Genomic DNA, 7841 nt, shown 5'->3' with positions numbered 1-7841 from the left:
GATCTTCACGGGGACACAGCACGACTGGAACGACTCATAGAATTATCTGGGGGTTTGTTTTTAAGTGCGAATGCACTTCTTAAGCGACCCTGAATCACGCGTCCACCGCCGTCCGTCCGTCCGCAGCCTAGCAACGGAGCTAGCTAGCGTGCCTAGCAACGGCGCCGGATTTCCGACGCGTGAGGGGGCTCGCGTAGCGCCTCCTTTCCCCCCTCGCCTACTCTCCAGCTCGCAACACCCTCTCTCGGCGCGCCAGCCAGGCCACTACACTATATAAAAAAATAACAGCATCCGGCGCCCGGTTTCGATCCGAGGACGTTGCGGCCGCAGCGCGACGCTCTACCGACTAAGCCACGGAAGCCTTTTTTTTTTCTTTATTGCCGGTCTTCGACAGTGCAACACAACATAAAGGTACTACAGAAAACACACAATCTACAAAAAGGGCCGCCATGCCATGGTGGACTGGCGTTGTCATTTAAAATTCCCTAAGCATGGCGAAGGGTTCCACCCTTGGCAACCACTCAGGAACAGAAAACTTCGCTCTCTGAATTTCAATGAACTTGGAAACAGTTTCGCGGAAATATTGTCGTGTCGGCCGCGCGTCTACAACACAGTTGAGCCATGCCATGCGCGACCGCCCAATACTGTGCAGGCCCAACAACATGACGAGATCGTACGGCACCCCATCCTCTCTCTCGATACATAAAAACCGTATTCCATGGGGGTTCAGTGGAAAGTCCTTTCGCAGTGTCCTTTGGAGGACATCCCATAGAAACACTGCTGCCCAACAATGGAGAAAGATATGCTCCACCGTTTCCGGTTGTTTGCAAATAGAGCAGTCAGTTCCCCATGGCATAGAAATCCCCTTACCCTCCATCCATGTTGCAACTGAAAGCGTGCCCGTGTGTAGTTTAAAGAAGAAAGACTTCGCTCCTGGTGATACTTCCATTCGCTTAACCCTTTTTAGAACATCTTGTCCTGGGCCTGCACAGTATAAAACTCTATACCTTGGTACAGGTATGACCACATCGCATACATCCTTATATAATTTTTTCCGCGTGACATTAGCCAAATAGTGCATCGAAAATCAAGCAAACAAAAAACGGGATGACACAACAATCTCTTTAAAGTATCCATAGATGCCCCCTGTCATACTACTCGTAGAAACTACGAATTCGGGCAAAGCCCGCATTAGCCGCACTTGAAGTACTGTGCGCAGAAAAGGGTCTTGAACGTCCCGCAAAAACAGAAATCGATTTACAGGCTGTCTTACAAAAAGGTGCGTCAGCCCTAAGCCACCATCGCGGGTTTGTCGACTGGTCCTCTCCCAAGTAGAAGCCCACACAAATACAGCGAACACGCGGTGAAGTCGTTGTATATTCACCCGAGAACAATGCAGCGCTTGCATAACATACCATAATTTGCTAGCCAGAAAAATGTTGCACACAGTTGCCCTAGCAAACATAGACAAACCATTGGCTCTCCATTTATTCGCTTTCTCACGCAGCTCCCGAGCTTGCGCACGCCAGTAGGGCTCGCTGTCTCTGTAAAACTCCAGTGGAATACCCAAGTATTTCACTGGATGGGTGACCCAAGTGACATTGGCGAAAATGTCTGGGGTTGTCAACCAATCACCATGCCAGAATCCCACACACTTTCCCCAGTTTACAAAGCTGCCTGTTGCAACACCGAACCGTTTCACGATTTCTACGACAAGAGTGACACTTTCCTTGTCTGAACAGAAAACTGCAACGTCATCAGCCACGCTGATTTCAGAGTTAGGAACGCTCCTTATATCTTTAACGCATTCAAACTACGTCGTCAGCGGCGTTGCGTTGGCGACTCAGCGGCGTTATAGCGGCTTGATAACTGCGTAGTGTACACGTGATACTACAAACCCGATGGAAGAGATGGAAGAGAAGGCGGCGAGGCGGTGGGCTGCGGGTGCCGAGCGCAAGCGCCGCAAGCAGGCCGACAACCGTGCATTCGCACTTTCACATTCTCCCCCTCGGGGAAATTCGGGGGACTTTTTTGTCATAAAACAGAACAACTCTTTTATATGTTCAGAGATTGAAAGGGTGCTATTTACTTCCTAATAATTATCGTAATTCACACTGCCTCCAATCGCTTGAAGTTACCATCGTAAAAGCGGAGGGCATTGGTTACAAAGCAGAGACTTCTTTGCGGTCTTCCGGCGGCAGTGTGCCCTATCACGCTTCCTATTCCACTATCAATTATACTTAGTTTTATTAGGTGACTTAACAGTGAATTCAGATCTATTAATGGCGTCTTACAATGTAAATTAAACTGAACAGCCGTTTCGTATGCGTCAACCATATCAAGTGATAGGAATGAGGCGAGAACGGCTTTCTCAAGCATAACGGTGTCATCAAATTTACGTTCTAAAGCAGGAACCGAAGGGAGGAGCGATGACCGAGTAGGACACGCGAAGGTGGAAACTGCTTGGCCCGTAGTCCACCGTAGGCCAGTCAGAGAAATTCCGTTTGAAGCAAATGTTAAATCAAGGGCCGATTGGACCCAACCACGCAAAAACGTAGTGCGAAAACTGACGCGTTGAAATTCATTGTTCTATGTCCATGACCAAAGGCGTCGACCGCAGCTGTCCGTTCTGAAGACCCAATATACATGATGTGCATTTAAAAAATTCATTGGCAATTGCTACACGCCCTGATGCGAAATTTGTGCCCAGCGCGAACTGCGGCCGGGGCGCATGTCTGCGGCTTCTCTGGAAGTGATCGCGTGATCAGTGAACGCACCTCGGCGCGCGCTACCCTGCTGTTATTCCGCAGCGCGTCGCCGCCGCCGGCCTGCAAGTTGTTGCACATCCTATTTGAATCTCCCGGGCAAATGCCACGTGGTTTGGATGAGCCACGCACGGAGAAGCCGCGAGCATGTTGTTGCAAATCGTGTTTGAACCTGCCGCGAAAATGTCACGTGGTTCAGGTGAGTGGCGAACGGAGCTCCATCTGGGGAAACTGCGAGTAGGAGGGCGCTCCTCGTAGGTGGCGTTGCTCCTATGCAGGACGCATGGCGAAAGTGTGAGGGGGAGGCAGTGAGCGAAATGACGCCATAGCTCCGCATACCACCCTTCCCGTAACACTTTCGTCTCACGCTCCGCGCCGTTTTCTTTCTCACTGCGGTGCTTCGTTCACTCCATCGGCTACGCAGACGGCGACGGACGCTTTGGCCGCCACCACCGCCGCGAAATCCAGGGGCTGGGTGCCAAAGGCCGCGCACTAAAATATTCAGCTAGGATTAGGTGTCTGTGACTGTTTGAAACAATTTCATCTCGGCAAGCAGTGCAGGTGACGCCCACCGGGAAATAAACGTTTGCTATAGAGAATGGTATGATCCCATCAGCCTGTACATCGCGTCAATTATAGGGGACATCAACTGACACGACAAAGAAACTTTGGCGCAAAACTTGGAAGAGACTAAACTCAAGTGGCCGTTGCCTGGACCCTGGGCCCAATCCAACCGAAATAAGCAAAAATTGTGAATCCTAAACATTTTTTGAGGAGCTAACCAAGCTTCCTAAATTAAGACAACATGCGGTGATATGAGAGAACCGAGGTAATTGAGAACAGCACGAGCGGCACACCGAGAATGGCAGATCCACTGAAGCACCTTAAGGACCATCATGATGAATACTGCTAGGCCTCAAAGAGTGTTTCCACAAGGAGATCTTGACTGTCCCTAAAGAGTCCCTGCTTTTTTGGGAATTCATGCTTCGTCTTTAACTTCCAGCCACAAGCACAAAGCTCGCACCTCGAGTACTGTTTTCATGTGTTCTTTTTTTCTCACCCTTCACCCGCTGACTTCCTCTGTTTTCGAACTGCTTCTGTGTCCTGCGCACTTATCTACCCATTAGCGCTGATTGGTCAAAGTTCTTTCCCCCAGAAAAGCATTTGGTGGACCATAGCACCGTACCGGGAGCAATCACTAGTATGCACGTGGCTGCAGTGTTGAAGATGGTGAAAAGAAAGCAGCCGTAGTAGAGCTGACCTGAAGTCGCTGACATGCATTACGTCCTTGAACGACCACACTTGAACGGATCGCCAGAATATTTCGGACTCCTAATTACTGTTGCTAGCTGTTTACCTTCGGAGCCTGTAGCATAAACATTAGAACGAGATGTTTCTTCCGCTTCATGTTTGTACCTCTATTACAACTCAAAGCAGCTTACTGCGATTCCGCTCTTTGAACAAACCCATCTGCATGGAGTTATGCTAGCCCAGCGTTGAGGCTATCAAGGGTTCCTTTGAGTGAACAGGGACATCGGCTAGCAGGAAAGTTTCTTGTTTTACAAAGTGTTCGTCCTGGGTACACTATACGTTTCCATTGACCTTAGATTACGCCGGTTCCCGCTGGACAACTTCATTTCCGCTTCTTATTACCTGCTTCATTACTCGAACAATGAATTTTGTATAACTCCCTGGTGGAAGATTTTTTACCAAAAACTCCAACTGTTAACTTTAAATTGGCGCTGATACGGTATTTTTCCCTCTCTAAGTGAACATTTTGCCATTTTCAACAAGCAATCTATTTCCGCCCTTTGATTTTGTGGCTGTTTTCATTTCTCTTTGCGGTAATCCGTAAGATTTATTTATTTATTTATTTATTTATTTATTTATTTATTTATTTATTTATTTATTTATTTATTTATTTATTTATTTATTTATATTCGATACTGCCAGTCTCATAGGAGACCAAAGCAGAAGGGCATCATTTCGTGGATACAGAATACACAGATACACCGTTTACAGGTTCACATTTTTACAGCGGCATATTTTCTCAGACGATGTCTAAGAGGACCCAGAGGCTAAAGGCAGAAATGCCTTAAGGGGCCTCGAGGCATTTGCAAAATTCAATAGGTACATTTTGAAAAATGGCGTTAATTACACACAAACAGTGAACAGTTGGTGCATACTTACAGGCGGCATATAAGACAGTACTACTTATCAAGCAGAAAATTCAATAGTTGCGCGCAAACATAACAGCATCGGCACAAAAAACACACTCCAGTAACGTAGAACCAGCTATTGCTACAGGAAAAACAAATACGTTTACGCACAAGTGTACGGGAACATTTATACACCAGAAATAACCGCCTGGAAAACGGTAATACGGCTCATCAAAAGAGAAAAACATAAGAAAGAAACTGAAATATTATTCACGTAACATGTCCTCGATTTTTTAGGTGAACTGTGAGAATGATTGTATACTGGTAGTCGAAGAATCTAAACTATTCAATTCTCTTATTGCCAGGGGGAAAACTTTATTCTTGAAGCAATCGTTGTTAAAAGTGTATTCGGTAATGGTGTACGCATGTTCGTGTGTCTTAGGGCTCTGGATTCAGGTAGGGAGATGTATTTTGATGCATCAATGCGGCTGCGGTTATGAAGGAGGTTGTGTATAAATTTTAATCGTGCCAGTTTTGCTCTTGTAGCTGGCGTAGGAAGACCACCGGATTCTAAAAGGTTGGTGGGTGAGCCGGTGCGTTTGTATGTGTTAGGGACAAACCTTACGGCCTTACTTTGTACCCGTTCCAATTTAGCGATATGAGTAACAGATTGCGGAAACCAAACCGTGTTGGCGTACTCTAAAATTGGACGGACGAATGTTGTGTAGTTTAAGAGCCTAGTTTGTGTCGACGCAAGTGGTAGACGCCTTCTTAAGAAAAAGGCCTTGCGAAAAGCGAAAACGCCCGTGTTTGAGATTTCAGCGCATGTTAAAGATCCCCAGTTGGTCAAAATAATCCGGAGCCCTCGACTACGGCGCGCCTCATCGCCTGCTTTAAACCCTACAATCAATCAATCAAGAAAAAGAGACTTTAGAGCACGGCGTAAAGAGTGAAACCCTGCCATAACCGGCATGTAGTAAGTGAAACGATCCTGGCCAATCCCCCAAGTGGGTATGCGCCACAAACTGCGCAGGAGGCCGCCTGGTTCTTGCTGCGGCAGGAAACTAAACATCCCCCTCGCGAGGGGCACGATCAAATGCAGAGCATTTCCGGGGGCGCACGACGTTAAGTAGTTTGCGTTACGTTAATGTTGTTGCACTTGTTGCTGTTGGTTGTTGTATTGTAATTAAATGAGGAGACGTAATTACGTGGTCACGTGACATCATTTTTTAGCAGGTGGGTATGATTATTGTGGCGCAGTGGGAAGAGCACCATGTACCTCGCGTTCCGCCCACAGGTAGTGAATGCGTTGTATCAGCAGCTTCTAGACGTAGTTGCAATGAGTCAAGGATATAAGGCGCGTTGGTAGCCCTCCATTCCGTGTCGGCTTTGTGGTGCAGTGGGTAGAGCACCATGTACCTTGCGTTCCGCCCGCAGGGTCGTGGGATCGAAACCAGGCGCCGGTAAGTATTATTTTTATATATAGTGTAGGGGGAGGGGTGCGGACGACGATGGACAACTAGAACGGGTGACACCGTGAGTTAAAGAAATGCTCTGCATTTAAAACGCCCTGTGCAATCCATTCTCGCTCGTTTTGCCGCTTTCTGTCGTGATAAGGCGCTTACCCAACCGACAATGGACGGACGCTCCCGCGAATAGCTTTAAGAAATGTTGCTGCTGTGCCTGCACGACGGCATTAGCCTTGGCTAGGACGGCGGCAGCGCTCAGGGGGAGCTTGTAGATAAAAAAATTCCTGGGGACTCTTCAGGCTGCTTACGTGCTTTTAAGACGAAACCCTGGCTATTTTTATTAGCAGCTTGTTTACCGCTACATGACATTTATACCTCTTTCTACGCTCTCGTTTCTTTGTCTCTTAGGGTGAATTTGTTCTACCGGCTTCTTTTCTGCCACACCGTGCACGTGTCTCTCTTTACTTCCCTCTCTGCTCTTCGCCCTGCGGCACTAATGACGTCAGCAAGCATACTGGCAGACACCACAGCTTCCTGGGAACGATGGTTCTGCGGGACTGAAGGTTAAGTTTCTGTACAGAGAATGACGTCTGCGGGACGGGCCGAAATAAACTCATATACAGTAAAGCCCGCTTATATCGAACATGGATATATCGAATTATTGCCTACATCGAACCCTTGTATAATTCTGGTAAAAATTACATGCATTTAAAATTTTTATATCGAACTCTATTTTGCTCACAATGGATGAATCGAAGTCTCCCGCGCGGGATTTTTCGCTTTCCTTAGGCATGCGGCAGGCTTTGCCGCAATACATCATCGGCGCGCAGCGCTGGCGCGGGTGTCGCTTTCGACTCCCGCACGAGCTCGGGCACGTCCAAAACGGCCGTGGCAGCGTGGACCAGCTCCACGCATGCAGGCCGTTGGCGCCGAAAGCGCCACATTGGGCGCTGCGGGCTGCGGTGTCACCGATCTTCAAGTCCGCGCCACTCGCTGCCCGCCCCGCACTTGCTCGGTTCGCTGGGTTCGCCGTTATTCGCGTGTATCCATGCTTGTCTCCGCTCTGTCGAAGTCGCCGAGGGTTCCGCACCGCTAGAGTGAACTAGAATACAAGTATTCTAGTTCACTCTAGCACCGCTTCCGAGGAGCACGAGTGAAGCCGTCGCTGCGGTGGCCCTGCTACGGCGATGCTGCAGTGTCATTGAGGGCAGCAGTCTTGTGTTGTCGACTGTTTAGATACCGCGGAGCAAGCACTCACCAGCAACACGCTGCGCTCCAAGAAGCAGGCTACACTCACGCAGTTCTTCCGCCCCAATAAATGATGGTTGTCTTTCCGAGAAAGTGGCGTATCAATAGTGAATTGCAGGGTGAAAAGAGCTCAGTATTAGCCCATGACACCGTCGGCAGGATTGCTCTCAAGTACGTTTTTTCTTGCTTCACTTTCTGTG

The sequence above is a fragment of the Haemaphysalis longicornis genome, unplaced genomic scaffold, assembly GCF_048455015.1.
Source record: "Haemaphysalis longicornis isolate Haplotype H1 unplaced genomic scaffold, Haemaphysalis longicornis Haplotype H1 scaffold_7, whole genome shotgun sequence".
Classification (NCBI taxonomy): Eukaryota; Metazoa; Arthropoda; class Arachnida; order Ixodida; family Ixodidae; genus Haemaphysalis; species Haemaphysalis longicornis.
The sequence above is the reverse complement of the archived record's forward strand: the minus strand, read 5'-3'. Positions refer to the sequence as shown.